General features: G+C 45.7%; 1 long non-coding RNA gene across 1 annotated transcript in view; it reads left to right on the forward strand.

The window, feature by feature from the left end:
- The first annotated feature begins 1,407 nt into the window (after positions 1–1,407).
- Positions 1,408–13,985, forward strand: part of LOC309334159 — a 32,807-nt gene continuing 20,229 nt past the window's right edge. Inside the window, exon 1 of the long non-coding RNA XR_014152922.1 lies at positions 1,408–1,449. This is a non-coding gene — a long non-coding RNA (uncharacterized lncRNA). The remainder of the gene's footprint in view (positions 1,450–13,985) is intronic.

Genomic DNA, 13,985 nt, shown 5'->3' on the forward strand with positions numbered 1-13,985 from the left:
CTCAAAAAGCTTTTTTTTTTTTTTTTAATTACAGGGATGGTGGACCTGATGTTCCCCGAAGTCACAGCAGCCAACTCCCAGGGGCTGAGGTTCCTTCAGACCCCCCCTAAATATTTGAGAGGGCTGAGCTCCTGCAAAGTTGATGGGCATTGCCATTCAAAGTGTGTGTGTGTGTGTGTGTGTGTGTGTGTGCGCACGCGCGCGCACGCCATGTCATGTGATCAATTATATGGGGCGGGGCTTTACCTGGCCCTCCCCCCAATATTTTACGCAAGTTTGCAACCCAGCCAGAAGTTGCTACATTACAACTGCTATAACCTCTGACTTTTGGCCATGCTGGTTGCTGCAACTGATGGGAGATTCCCAATGGCGCTAGGAGGGTCAACACCCCTGTTTTATCAGGTTCATTCCTGGTCTTGCTCCAAGGAAGGTGTTGTACGTGAATATTGTGCCATCTTATCCTTGCCAGGTCAGTAGGGCTGAGAGAGCCCTTTTGACAAAGAATCAGCCTCTTGCATTTCATGACCAAGCAAGAACTTGATGGCTATATAATATATGAATCCTTCAGCTGCAGGGTAGTATAACCACATTATTGTATGTCACCTTGAGGTTTCATGGAAGGCAACAAATATGTTGAAATAAATAATAATAATAATAATAATAATAATAATAATGGGCCAGCAGCATTACACAACTGAAGCTTCAGGATAGTTGTTAACTTAGGAATCAGTTGAAAGAAGGAGTAATGTGAGGTTCTTTGTGGAGAGAAGATCCCTCCCTCTGCCTCAGCCTTGTTCCATTGGTGTACCTTTGCCGGTAGATAACATTGACTCCCACCTTCCTGTTCAGCCAGCAGAGAGGAGATAGGGGAGCTGATAGGAGGAGCCAGGCAAGTATTTTATCTTGCCAACAAAATTCTGAGCGCATGCCCTGAATTAATTTTCTACAAAGGTGCAACTCTAACTTTTCTTTCATGTCCCATCCCTGTTTGTGAAAGGACATTAATACTCTACACATTTAGAAACTTGACAGTTATTGTTGCTGTGGCCTTGAGCTTGCTGTCTGTGATCTTGGATGCCATCTCTGTCTTTTCAAACGTGGACGTAATCTGTAGCTGTTTATTAAATAAAAGCTGGAGTGAATAGTGGCAAAGAGGCACTGGGGACCAGACTCTGCCATCATGCCTGGAGTAAACCTAGCTTTACATACAGTTGTACCTTGGAAGTTGAACGGAATCCGTTCCGGAAGTCCGTTCAACTGCCAAAACATTTGGAAACCAAAGCACGGCTTCTGATTGGCTGCAGGAAGCTCCTGCAACCAAATGGAAGCTGTGGAAGCCCCATTGGACGTTCAGGTTCTAAAGAATGTTCACAAACCAGAACACTCACTTCCTAGTTTGCAGCATTTGGGAGCCAAAACGTTCAAGTTCCAAGGTGTTCGGAATCCAAGGTATGGCTGTACTTCAATTATCCTTGCTAATTTCTGTCCTTAGTCAGGCACTCTAGTCCAACCTCCCCATGTCCATCAGAGACCAGCCCCATCAAAGAGTCTCCATGCCTTCAAGCTTGTCCATGGGACTGGATTATACTTGTATGTCTACCTGCAACAACCAGTGGGGACTTGCATATGTGAATGGGCTTCCCCAGATATAGCACCACAGATGATCAGTTCACAAGTTCAGCTACGAGTCACAAAAAACTGACTGGTTCACACACAACAGATTGAGGAATAGGGGTCGAGTGTTTAATTGTCATCCCCCCACCCAATTTTTTTATTCATTTTATAACACAAATAATAAACACAAACAGAAAAGACAAACAATATAAACAAATTCTTGTCATATCCTTATTTTTCTAAACATTGTTAAGTGGGCTTCCCCGAGTCCCACCTATCTGATTTTCATTTTACTTCATCTTTAGCAGTTTACATATATCATAATTTCTAACCATCTTTTTTTATCACACATAAAATAACTTCACATTTTATCGCTTACAAATAATACCATTTTAAAATACCCTATCTTCTACTTCTAACCCTACAGCCTATATCCACTTCCAAAGCTATTCTACGGTTTAAATATTAACATATTTTTTTCAAATATTCCTTAATCTTCTTCCACCATCCCTTTTCTCTGGTCTCGGAGTCTCTCGGTCAGTTCGGCAAGTTCCATATTAGACTATATGGACTATAGGGGTCGAGTGCTTAATTGATGGCTCAGTTAGATCAATCAATTTTAAAACTTTTACTCAATGGAAAAGGGTCAGCAGTGTGAGGACATGTGTTTGTGTATATAACACACAGACATCACACGTCTAAACACTCATATGTGATGTTTGTGCATCAAAATGTGTGCATATCACAGTGACTAACGCAATAGGGATATTAATGTTATAAATGTCTTGGCCTTCTTCATTTGAATCAAACAGTACTACAACCAAAGTGGCAAGTAGCTGTCTTATTGGCTGCAGTGCCATTTGATTCTCCTTCATGGATCACTGCCATGTCTTGGCGAGGGGGCTTGAATAACTCAGAGAAGCTATGAGCTATGCCGTGCAGGGCCACCCAAGACGGACAGGTCATAGTGTAGAGTTTTGACTAAACGTGATCTACCTGGAGCAGGATCACAGAATCAAGAATCTCAGGATTCTTTGGGTAAAGCCATAAGTGTTTAAAGTGGTATCAACAGTGCTTTATTATGTAAGGTGCAGATTATGGCCTAGATTTGTGGGCTACCACTTTCTATAGTCTTTCTCATTCCCATTATGGCCAGTGCCATTTTGGCCTTCCTTCTGTTTCCTACCACTGCACAGTAAAAACAATATCCTCTCAAAAGCTCCCTGCTTTAAACAGCTTGTCTTTTGCCTCTGTAGCTGAAGATAACTGACAACCTCAGTGTGGCGTCTACTGGGCAGCCATGCATTTGGAGTGCCACCTCCTCACACTCTGTTCTGAAGCCTCAGGCCAAACGGTTGACGTGTCCACTGCGGTACCTTCTCACAGGTGCAAAGTGGCAATTGGGATCTGTGTGGTTCTTTGGGGCAAAGGAGAGAGACTGCCCTGAAGAACGCTGTGACCTGGAAGCCCCCGTGGTGCAGATCTCCATGGCAACACAGAGAACATGCAATTAACACCCCATGGTAACTGAGCTCTACTACTGCTCGGAGAGCCGTGTCAGCCGTGATTCCATATTGGAAATCCTAATTTCCTCAGGTCTCTCTCTCCCCCCACCCCGATCTCCTTTTGGGCGCATCAGCATCCACACAATTCATCTTTGTGGAAGACCTCAAGTAATCCACAAACAATTGTGATTGCTGTACGAAGGGCCTGGAACAACTCTGTGTGGAGAAGGCCACACACACACACATTTAAAGCACTATGGTACCATACTGTCCAACATTTCTCCAATGAAAATAGGGACGTCGCATTCCATAATGAGAATTTTACTATTTATACCCCACACATCTAACTGGGTTGCCCCAGTCACTCTGGGCAGCTTCCATGAAATATACTCAGAGTCGAGTAATAATTTCATGTTCTTTATTTCAGCTCATAGGAACAGTGATTGAATTTCCCCCCAAACCTCAGGCTTTATATACATTATTTACACAATGAGTACTGTCTGACTGATTGGGTCCTGGAGCCTGATTGGGCTGCTCCTGCAGGCCAATCAGGTTGTTGCATTCTAGGATCCTACCTGCCTATTGTTCTGGGATCCAAGCTTAGTACATAAAACCCCTCCCCTCTAAGTTCCTGTTGCACCCGGAAGATTAGCATTCATAGTCATCAAGGTATGCCGGTCGCCTACGTATGTGTTGTGGTCTGGGGTGCCCCTTGGTAGGGGTTCCTGGTTCTGGCTCTTGTTCCAGGGCTGCTGGCTGCTATGGGGCCATTGGGTCGGGTGCCACTGGTCCACTTGGATGTGGCTCTGGTTTCTGTGGCTGCTCGGCCTCGGGGGTCACCGCTGGGCTTACTGGTTCTGCCTCCCTTCCCCACTCCTCCTGTTTTATGGGTCTCACCTCCCAGCTGTCCCCTTGGGATTCCTCTGTCCAGCCCTCCTCCTGGTTTCCCCCTGGGAATAATCGCCATAGTTGGTCGCAGTGGCGGCACCAGCATTGCCCGTCTCCGTTAACACCTCGTAAGACATGGGGCCTGTCACCCTGGTTGGAATGCAGGAAACATTCTCTCCCAAATCTCGTAGGATCTCAAAAGTGGCAGAGACACACGAAAGATACCGGAAGAGAAGATGGGGGCTTCTGTGCTGGGGAAGAGGAAGGAGATCGGTCCAGGCAACTCCATCTTCTCGGGAGGATGAAGAGTAGAGGAGCTCCATCCTAGTTTGTTGTTTTAGCAATAAATCTGAAATAATTAACAGCCAGAGTCATCTCGGGTTTGTGGGAGAGACCAAGCCATAACATGCGGCAAGGTGGTACTCCCAGTTGCCTTGTGTCATGCATTGGAGGGTGTCCTTGGTGGTCCACACCATGCACTCTGCCTGGCCGTTGGTGGCAGGGTGGAATGGCACCGAATGTGCATGATGGATGGCGTTTGTGCTGTGAAAGTCTGGAACTCCTCTGACATGAATGTCAGACGAGAGTGTTGGGGAGCTCGTGGGTTGCAAACAGCCTCCATAATACTCGGATGGCTGCGGCCATAGAAATGGATGGTACCAAGGGGACCTCTAGCCATTTGGAGTATGAGTCCACCACTACGAAGAAGGTTCTTCCTTGGAAGGGGCCCGCAAAGTCCACATGCAGACCATGGCGCTTGGGTGGACTCCCAGGGTTGGATGGGGGCCTTGGGGGATCTGAGCGGGACTCCTGGCAGGTCTGGCAGTATTTAATTCAGGCTTCAATCTCCCCATCGATCCCAGGGCACCTCATATAACTCCTTGCAAGGGCCTTCATTCTCACTATCCTGGGGTGTGTCTTGTGTAGGGCTGTGAGGACCTTTTGGTGGAGGAGCTGGGGAATAACCACCCTGCTTCCCCATAACAGGAACCCCTTGTGGGCCGACAGCTTGTGTTTGTGGGTCATGTAGCCTGCGAATTCCAGTCTGGGGTTGCTGTTGGGCCATCCCCGCCACACCCAGTCCAGGACCCGGGAGATGACCCTGTCCTTCATGGAGTGGCATGCTACTTCCGGTGCCTGAATGGGTCAGTCGGGAAGCTGTTCCCGGCTCATGATCTTTTGTGTGGGTGCTGGGTTGGGGTCGGTCTCTGGTAGTGACAGCATGCTGAGGGCATCCGCATGGCCCAGTGCCATTGCGGGTCAGTGGACAAGTGTATACTGGTATCCGGCAAGGAAAACCAACCACCTGAGGATGTGGGGTGACAGTACTTGAGGGGTCTGCTTTCTGGGGGCGAACAGGGTGAGCAGTGGCTTGTGGTCAGTCACCACGGTAAAGGTACTCCATACAAGAAATTGTGGAATTTAACTCACTTCACAACTGCCGGTGGGCCTTGAGCCTGATGAGTCGTACTGTGGGGTCTGGTTGTAGGCTGATGTGGTGGGGGGGACAGTATATTGTCCCAACGCCCCATTGAAAACCTCTGGAAATTCTTTACATATGGCGTCCACATCCACGTGTAAATGGTGCAGTTCACCCCAGTGATGGCTACCCCAGTGGCCCAAACCACACCAATCCCAGTAAGCTAACGTAGGGCCCCTTGACCATGATCAAGTCTAAATGCCGCTTCCGCCCTTGATATTTTACATTGAAGGTTCCCACCCCCATCATGGGGACCTTACATTTCTGGAAGTCCCAGAGAGTGAATGGGGCTGGCCTGAGCTTGGGGCACCTGTTTGGGCACAACTTTCTTAATGTCCATGCCAAGATTATGAACAGGGTTGAGCCTGTGTTGAGCTCCATGCGGCATGGGGCCCTCTATATCTGTACCTCAATGCAATTTTTTTCCTCATTGGAATAAGGCAACTGGTATACCTGACAGTCTGTGATTTCCATCAAGTTGCCTTGGTGTGTCGGGCCATGGGGCCTGGGACTCTTGGGTCGGCCATCTGCTGCAGGGCAGTGGGTGGGCCGGGCATGGCACACCTGGGCAATGTGTCCTGTTTTTCTGCATTGTCAGCATTCTGCATTGTGACAACGGCAAGTACTCTGGTCATGGCTCTCCCCGCAGCTTGCGCAGTTCCCCTCTTCCATCTGAGGCAGTTGTGGTGGGCGTGTGGCTTGTGTGTGTCACTGCACTTGGTGCACATCCTCCTTGCTGGATTCGGATTCGTCGGTGAGGTCCTCGTGGTGGACCCTTGGATTGGGCGACCGGCTCGGCTCGGCTGGAAATCTTGCGCAGACCTCTCGGCAGCTTCGGTTGCCAAGGCCTCCTCCAAAGCAACCTGGAACGTTAGGTCCTTCTTTGGCATAGAGGCGTTGTTGCTGCTGCAGGCCAATCAGTTGTTGCAGCCTAGTATCCTACCGGCCTATAGGCTGATTAACTTCCTCCTGGGGTCTGATTGGGCTGCTCCTGCAGGCCAATCAGTTGTTGCATTCTAGGATCCTACCTGCCTATTGTTCTAGGATCCAAGCTTAGTACATAACATTCCAAAACATAAAAACATAATTAAACGTTGAACTTTAAAAAACAAAACAAAAAAACTTCCCTATACAGGATTGCATTCAGATGGTTCAGGGGTCAGATAATTCCATACCTTCCAACATTTCTCCATTGAAAATAGGGACGTCCCAAGGAAAAGTGGGACATTCCAGGATTAACTCAGAAACTGGAACGGCTTCTCTAAATCAGGGGTGTCCCTGGAAAATAGGGACACTTTGAAGGTCTGTGGTACCACTTAAAAGAGTTGTGGTTTCCCCCAAAGAATTCTGGGAGCTGAAGTTTGCTAAGGCTGCCGGGAGTTGTAAGGAAACCTCTGTTCTGCTCCCAGAGCTACAATTTCTAGAGTGGTTTAAAAATCAATCCCTTTTCACAAGGTATTCTGAATTTGTAACTCTGTGACGCCTCCTCTCGGGACCCATAAACTACAGCTCCCAGAATTCTTTGGGGGAAGTCATGAGTCTTTAAAGTGGTATCATAGTGCTTTAAATGTACGGTGTGAATGTGGCCTGTTCTTGAAGTCATACAGAATGACATTAGCTGGCCCTCCCTGCCCAGGAGATTTGCAGCAAGAGTATGAGCAGAAGTGGCTGGCTAGAATGGCATGTTTGTGAAATTTCTTCATTGTCTTTGTCTTCTTCTTAGTCTTTTATTCATTTGTCTACTTAAAACATTTTAAGAGCATAAATTGTTGCTGCTGTTATTTGTTATCATTAATCAATTGCCCTCTATGCAATTGTCTCAAGGTGCTCTGAAAGATGTTGGGGGTCATGAACCAATATATACTGGGCTTTATATGTCAAAACTAGCACTTTGAATTGGGCTCTTTATGTTACAGGCAGCTCCCCACTTGTGTGCAACCATGCACATGTGCGGCACTGGGAACCCAGAAGTGGGGAGCACCCTGGAGAGTCCTCGTGGCTCACGAGGAGACCCTCCACAGAGCCTGAAGAGGACTTCCACTTCTGGCTCTGGGGTGGGTCTCCTCGTGAGCCAGAGGGGCAGCGGGGCTTTGTTGAGGCTGCTCAGCTGATGTGCAGGGAAGCAGCAGTGGCTGCTGCAATACCCCACATGTCAACTCTTAAGTGAGGATGCTGAACAGCCTCAACAAAGCACCGCTGTCACTCTGGCTCACAAGGAGACCCTCTCCAGAGCCCAAATAGGTTCTGGGGAGGGTTTCCTCATGAGCCACAAGGACTCCCTACTTCAATAAGGGTGCACCCCACGTGTGCTCATTTCCCTTATGCGTGTAGGGGCCCGGAACTTAACTCCTGTGTAAGTGGGGAGTTTCCTGTACTTGAAACTTCACGTTTGTCAGTGCTTGGGAATGAAAAGAAACAAACAAAAAGAAACTTAGTGACGTTTGGAAATCAGTGGTTAAAATCAATGCAATTTTGAAAGTTCAGTCCACCATTTTGCTTCAAAATGGCTTCCAATTGTATCCAAACATAGGCAAAACTTGCTTCTTGATCTCAGGGACCATCATGCAAAATGCGGCCATGCTATCTTCAGAAGTGTCCATATGCATAGTGAATAAGCTACTTTCAAAAATATATAAAAGATTAGTGAATTTACCCCTCAGTGTTGATCCTTATGCAATGGCACCGCCTGGGTGTGAGAGCTGATGATGTTCCACAAGGTTTGCGAAAGGATAAAGTTAGGGGGAAAATGTAAGGGCGACTGAGCATGCTCAGTGGCCATGGAATGCTGAATGCTTGCTGAGTGGAAGAAAATGGGTAATGGGAAAAAATGGGGCTGCCGGGCACCCCAAACAGGAGCACTCTGCGCTGCAACCTTTTGTTGCTGGTCTCCCTTGTTTCATCTCCTCTTATATGAAATATAAACTAAAAAGCCTTATTATTTTGAAACACATCCCCTGTTTATGTTGTGTGACAATGTTGAAGAAGTTAATCTCCAGCCATTTTAAAAACATATATTTGCCATTCATTTGACTTGACTAAGGATACCCCCATTTTGTTTCCCTCTTGATAAAAAGAGCTCGGCAATCAAGCGCGGTCGCACTGGAGTGAATCTGTTTAATCAATTAAGGCAATCAGCTTTGTCCCTGGCAAATTTCAGTTGTAAAAAGAAAACTAAGCATTTAATTAGAAGGGTTTGAAGCAAAGGAAGCACCATATAAATATATATTTATCCTTCTTAATAATGAAAATTTATATCATCTCACCATGGTATCTGGAGACTGCAAAAGAGTTTAACATCTTTTTAGCCCATTAAACAAACATCACACTGCTTGGCAAACCAATTATTGCATTTCCCCTCTCACTTCCTATTTTGTTCCCTGATAGGCTTGTTTCAAAGACTGGTGACAGAAAGGCTCCCTGGCCAATGTGCAATTAGGAGTGCAGTTTAAGGCTTCTGTTTGGACACTGGCAGCTGCATATTCCCTTTCCTGTCACCTAACATCACATATGGTGGCTGGAGTTGGGCAAATGGGTGTGGTTTGAAGGAAACTGCCTATTGGGCCAAATTGAGGCCCATGCTGTACTTAATTAGGCACATGGGCTGAAGGTTCCCAACCCCTGATATAGCCCATCATCATCCATCACCCAATGTTGGACAGTTGGATCCCCCTGAGAAACTCACAAAGCATGAAAGTCTCCATGGTTGCTGAGTTTCTATTCAGCAGACATGGCTGATACACAACAATGGACCTTTCCTCTTTGAGGTTGCTTTATAGCAATGGTCCAGCGTATGGTCTGAAGGCACAGGAGGCTACTATTTTGCTGCTGCTAACCACATCTGGGTCTGGTCAGTTCTAGGATGAGTGGTTCCCATTCATATGACCTCCATATTGGGTTCCATGATGGAATAATGATGGGATAGAATTCATAGAATCACACAGTTGGAAGGGACCCTGAGGATCATCTGATCAACCCCCTGCAATGCAGGAATAGTCCGTTGTCCCATATGGGGATCAAACCTGCAACCTTGGCATTATCAGCACCATGCTCTAACCAACTCAGCTATTTGACCAAAATAAATCAGCAAAAATATAAGAATAGCTGGACGTTTTCAAACAAAATAATGCACACAAACTGCATTTTTAAAAATATTTTTAAAAGGATCAGTGTTTTGCAAGGGAAATGCTTGCAAGAGAGAGATGTTATTGGGAATACAATATTTTGACTTTGAACCTCTGCCAACTTCAAAAATTAGAGGAGGCACTACTTACAGAAGGAGGAAATCTACTCTGTGCTGTGTTAAACTGGCACTCTTTTAAAACAATATTCTGATCAGTAAGTCAGACACTTTAAATAACTGAATTAAAAATTTAACCAAGGCTAACCCCTTCAGGAGTTTCAATTTTGGAAACATGGGTTGTAATTACACTCAGCACAGCCTCATTTCAGATTATTTTGTCAAGCCGTCATTTACAACTGGCGAAAAAATTCTGGTTGTACTGTTAAACTAGGTTTGAAAGCAAAATGAAGCAGAGAGAAACAATGGCCACATTCATATATTATTTGGGGGGGGGGGGGAGCCCATGTGAACCCATTAAAAGGCTATCTTCAGTCCTATACCCCCCCCCTCTGCCCTTGTTCCTGAGTCCCTGTAGGCATTTGATTCTGTGGAGCAGGTCTTAGTTTAAAGGTAAAGACTTTCATTTCTGTACTGTAGAAAGCATAACTGTTCCCTTGCTTGCAATTACATTGCTGGAACTATGATCCTGCCATAAAATAAAAATCAGTGCATGAAATATTCACCAGCACAAAAGAAAAATACAAAGTCAGAACTGTCTAAACATGGGTTTGTGCATATTTTAAAATTGCTCTGTTTTCGTCCCCCTCCCGCCACAGTTTGATTTCACTGTGGAAGAAGCGTACTTGGAATGTAAGCTCAATCCGCAAGCCATTTAGGTACAATTGCTTGGATTTAACCCAAGACAGGCTATAAAATAATATTAAAGGGAACATTGATAATAGGCTTGGCAAGGTGTTGGATCCCTTCCACCAGCTTCAGATTGCTTGTAATAATATGTTTAGAGGTTTAACCACACCTTCCAGGGTTGAACCTACGTACCTGCTTATATTATGCTATACTGTACTGTCCGATTGATGTTTCCATCCCATTACATATTACAGGGGGAGGGGGAGGAATCCCAGAGCAGCTTACAAATATTGGTACTAAGACAGCCCCGGCCCTCAAGTTTACAAGCTAAATGACATGACACAAAAGGGCAGGGGAGTTTTTCCAGCAGGAACTCGCCAGAACTCAGTACTGGTACCTCTCAGGTGAGTGCCATTGTCATTCAGAGAACAAGGCAGCTGGTGAGAACAATTTGCCGGAAGCTCCCTGCTTGGGCCTGCGGACCTGCATGCAGGAGGACTTGGAAGAGTTGAAGGCAGCTCTTCCTGGACTCAAAATTTTTTGGTCGCAGCTGTTGCAGCGACATGTGTGGTGTGGTAGCCAATGCACAGATGCTACCAAAAGGGCCAGGAAGCGCATCCAGAGCACTGTGGCCAAGAAGGTTCTGGCCTTGGGCGGGATGGTGATCCATCACCCGGGCGTTACCTTCCGTGATGCGTCCTGTTACAGGCTTGATGGGGTTGATCTGTCTGTAACTGGGAATGATTTGTGGCTGACAGCAGTGTCAGTGGGGTTAAGGGACTGGTTACAGGTGTGAGTGGTTGGTGGCGAACGCGGTGCTCGTGTGATGGCTAGGCACTGGTTCAAGGTGATAGGGATGGGAGAGCGGTCTCTCTATCCCTATGTGAAGGGTATTCCATTAAAGGAATCCAGGGACTCAACTGGTTTGGTCAACTCCCGAGAGGGGGTTGTGCCCATGCCTGAGTCCAGGGGGGCATCTGGGTGGTGAACATAGTCTGTTCCCGGCTTTTTGCCTACCCAGGTGTTCACCCTTGGCTGACCTATGCTGGTGCCCTGGGTCAGCGCTGCCTGCAAGGGTGCAGGGAGCTAGTCGAACCAGAGCCTATGCAACCAGTCACCTTCTGTAATCAATAAAGTTGTGGCCTAAATTCTGCCAAAAACCAAAACTAAAATTTGAGTCAGGTGTGAATTTATTTAAGGGGGAGGTCTCTGGGTCTGAATATGCAATAATGACCAGTTTGAATGGAAGGAGTTAAAGGAGGAGCCGAAAGTTGCAGGTCTCTCAACTGAGCTGCTGGAGAGGCCTTTCAACCCTGACTCCCTCCCATTTCATGTAGCCAGATTGAATGGCTGCTGCAGATGACAGCTGAAGGAGGAGCATGATGGAACTGGTATCTCAACACAGATGGCAGACCCAGCAGTGCCGTCTTTCCCATTGCTGCAGCCTGATTATAGTGAAAGATCTACTCTGTTATGTGCTGTGTTCATTTACACATTATTTGAAATGAGTTTTTGCAGCAGATAAAATGACATATTGATGTTGATACATTTATGTACACTGGGCTTAAGATCCACCCATCACCAAATGAGATGTTTTATTTTTCTACAGAGGTATCAGGTGCCGTGGTGGGTCTGCACCACTCACTTGGTCTCCTTCTGGTTGAGTTGCTGCTGCATACCAGGATGGAAGGATGGGGCAGTTGTGAGGTGCAAACATGCCAGCAGGATTGCCAGATTGGCTTCACTGGTGTGTTTGCACCATGCTGACCTTGGCACCACCTTGCCACTCACAGCCTCTGTTCTATGGGGAGATGAATCCTGAAGAAGAACCACTCCAGGAATTCACAAACTAAATATTAACATTACATATCCAAAAGAGAGAAATAGAGAACCACAGGGAGAGTGGTTTACCAGAGACACAGAAAAATCTCAGCCTAATATTTCCAGTCTGTTTCATTTTTATATGCTGGTCATTTATAAGTAAATCCTATCTTGTTCTCATATTAATTTCTGACTTTAAAAAATAAATAAATCAGTGTACAGTATTTAAATAAGTTTATGTATTCTAATTTTCTCCAAAAAGACACACTTCTCTTAAAGTTCATCTCTCTAATCCTATTTTATCCTAAGATACACATCATTATATAAGGTTGTTTTTGTTTTTGTTTAAGCCAAGAGCTACAATGCAAAATTCAGAGCATGGTGAAATCCGAAGGTTAAATGCATTCCAACCCACACATTAATCCAGGAGTGGTGGTTTATGTCTGCTTGAATTGGAATGTGTAAAGAAGAAATTCCTCAAGCATCTGTGACTGAGACCAGAAAATGTATAATTTAATGTGGGTTGTTGTTGTTTTCATTGGATGCCCCTCTATCCCCAGGTACAGTTATCATATTTCAAAATTTGAATCAACCCTTCTAATAAACTGTTTTGGGTAAACGATTTGATTTGCAAAGGGGGAAATGAGAAATAACCCCCCTGCTTCTCACTAGAGCTTGACTGCAATGTAAACACTACTGTTTGGTGTTGTTTTTAACTTCCAACAAATCAAATATTAACATGATTAAGAATTCAGATTGACGTCTCAGACAGGGAAGAGCTGTAGGAGGTGATGAAAGACAGACGAGGCGCGTATTTGATCTGGCAGCATTTCATCTTCATGCCACCATTTTACCCAGAATTGTGGGGTAAGGAAACAAAATGGTGGTTTCTCCTACTGTGATTAGTCGGAAATGTTCAGAAATGGAAACGCTTTGCAGTGCAAATGGAAGGAAAGGGGCCTCCTGACTAATGCAGGAAGGGAAAACTGAAGTAAGGGATCAATTAATTCTTTGCACACTGCAATACAGACAGACAGACAGACAGTTTGCACAGTTGAAAGCAGCTGTATTTTGCTTGAGGGTGCTACCTTTTAACCTGGAAAATCTGAAGGGGGAAAAGGGTTATCATAGTGCTGGGAAAGATACAGAAAAGAACAACTCAAAACATCAAGGGTGCATCAGGGAAAGGCTAAAGCTTGAAACTCAAAAGGTGAAGGGAGAAAAGACAGGAGTTTATAAAATTAGGAGAGAGGCAACGAAGAGAAGCACTTCTGCCTTGCTGCGTTAGAAGTCTCAGGTGGCAAAGATTTTGGGCTGATCCAAGATGGAGGCAATGTTGGCTCCAGGTTTTCAAGAGACGCCTCCCCCCCCCCCGCAGGAAAGACACTCCATAGATCCTCTCTCTCTGAATGAATCTCCCTCCTCCCTGCTGCAAGACCCAGGGGGCTTCCTGTCTGTGGAGCCTGTGCTAGGGTATGGGCCCCAGATAGATGCCCAGCCATGCCACACCTTGATGCTGCGCCTGAAGGGGGCACCCCACACCATGCCTAATTACGGAATTTACCACCCCCATGTTTATTTTTATGTATCAAGATTTATACACTGCTTGATTAAATAATAAAAACTCTTAAGTCAGTTACAAAAAAACCGCAGGAGCATTGAAATTACCATTCAAATACAGTTAAAAGCAGGTATTTGTAAATATTCAAAAGAGGGTTGAAAATCAACAGCAAGGAAAAAGAGATTAAAC

The sequence above is a fragment of the Podarcis erhardii genome, assembly GCF_964252035.2.
Source record: "Podarcis erhardii genome assembly, chromosome: Z".
Lineage (NCBI taxonomy): Eukaryota > Metazoa > Chordata > Lepidosauria > Squamata > Lacertidae > Podarcis > Podarcis erhardii.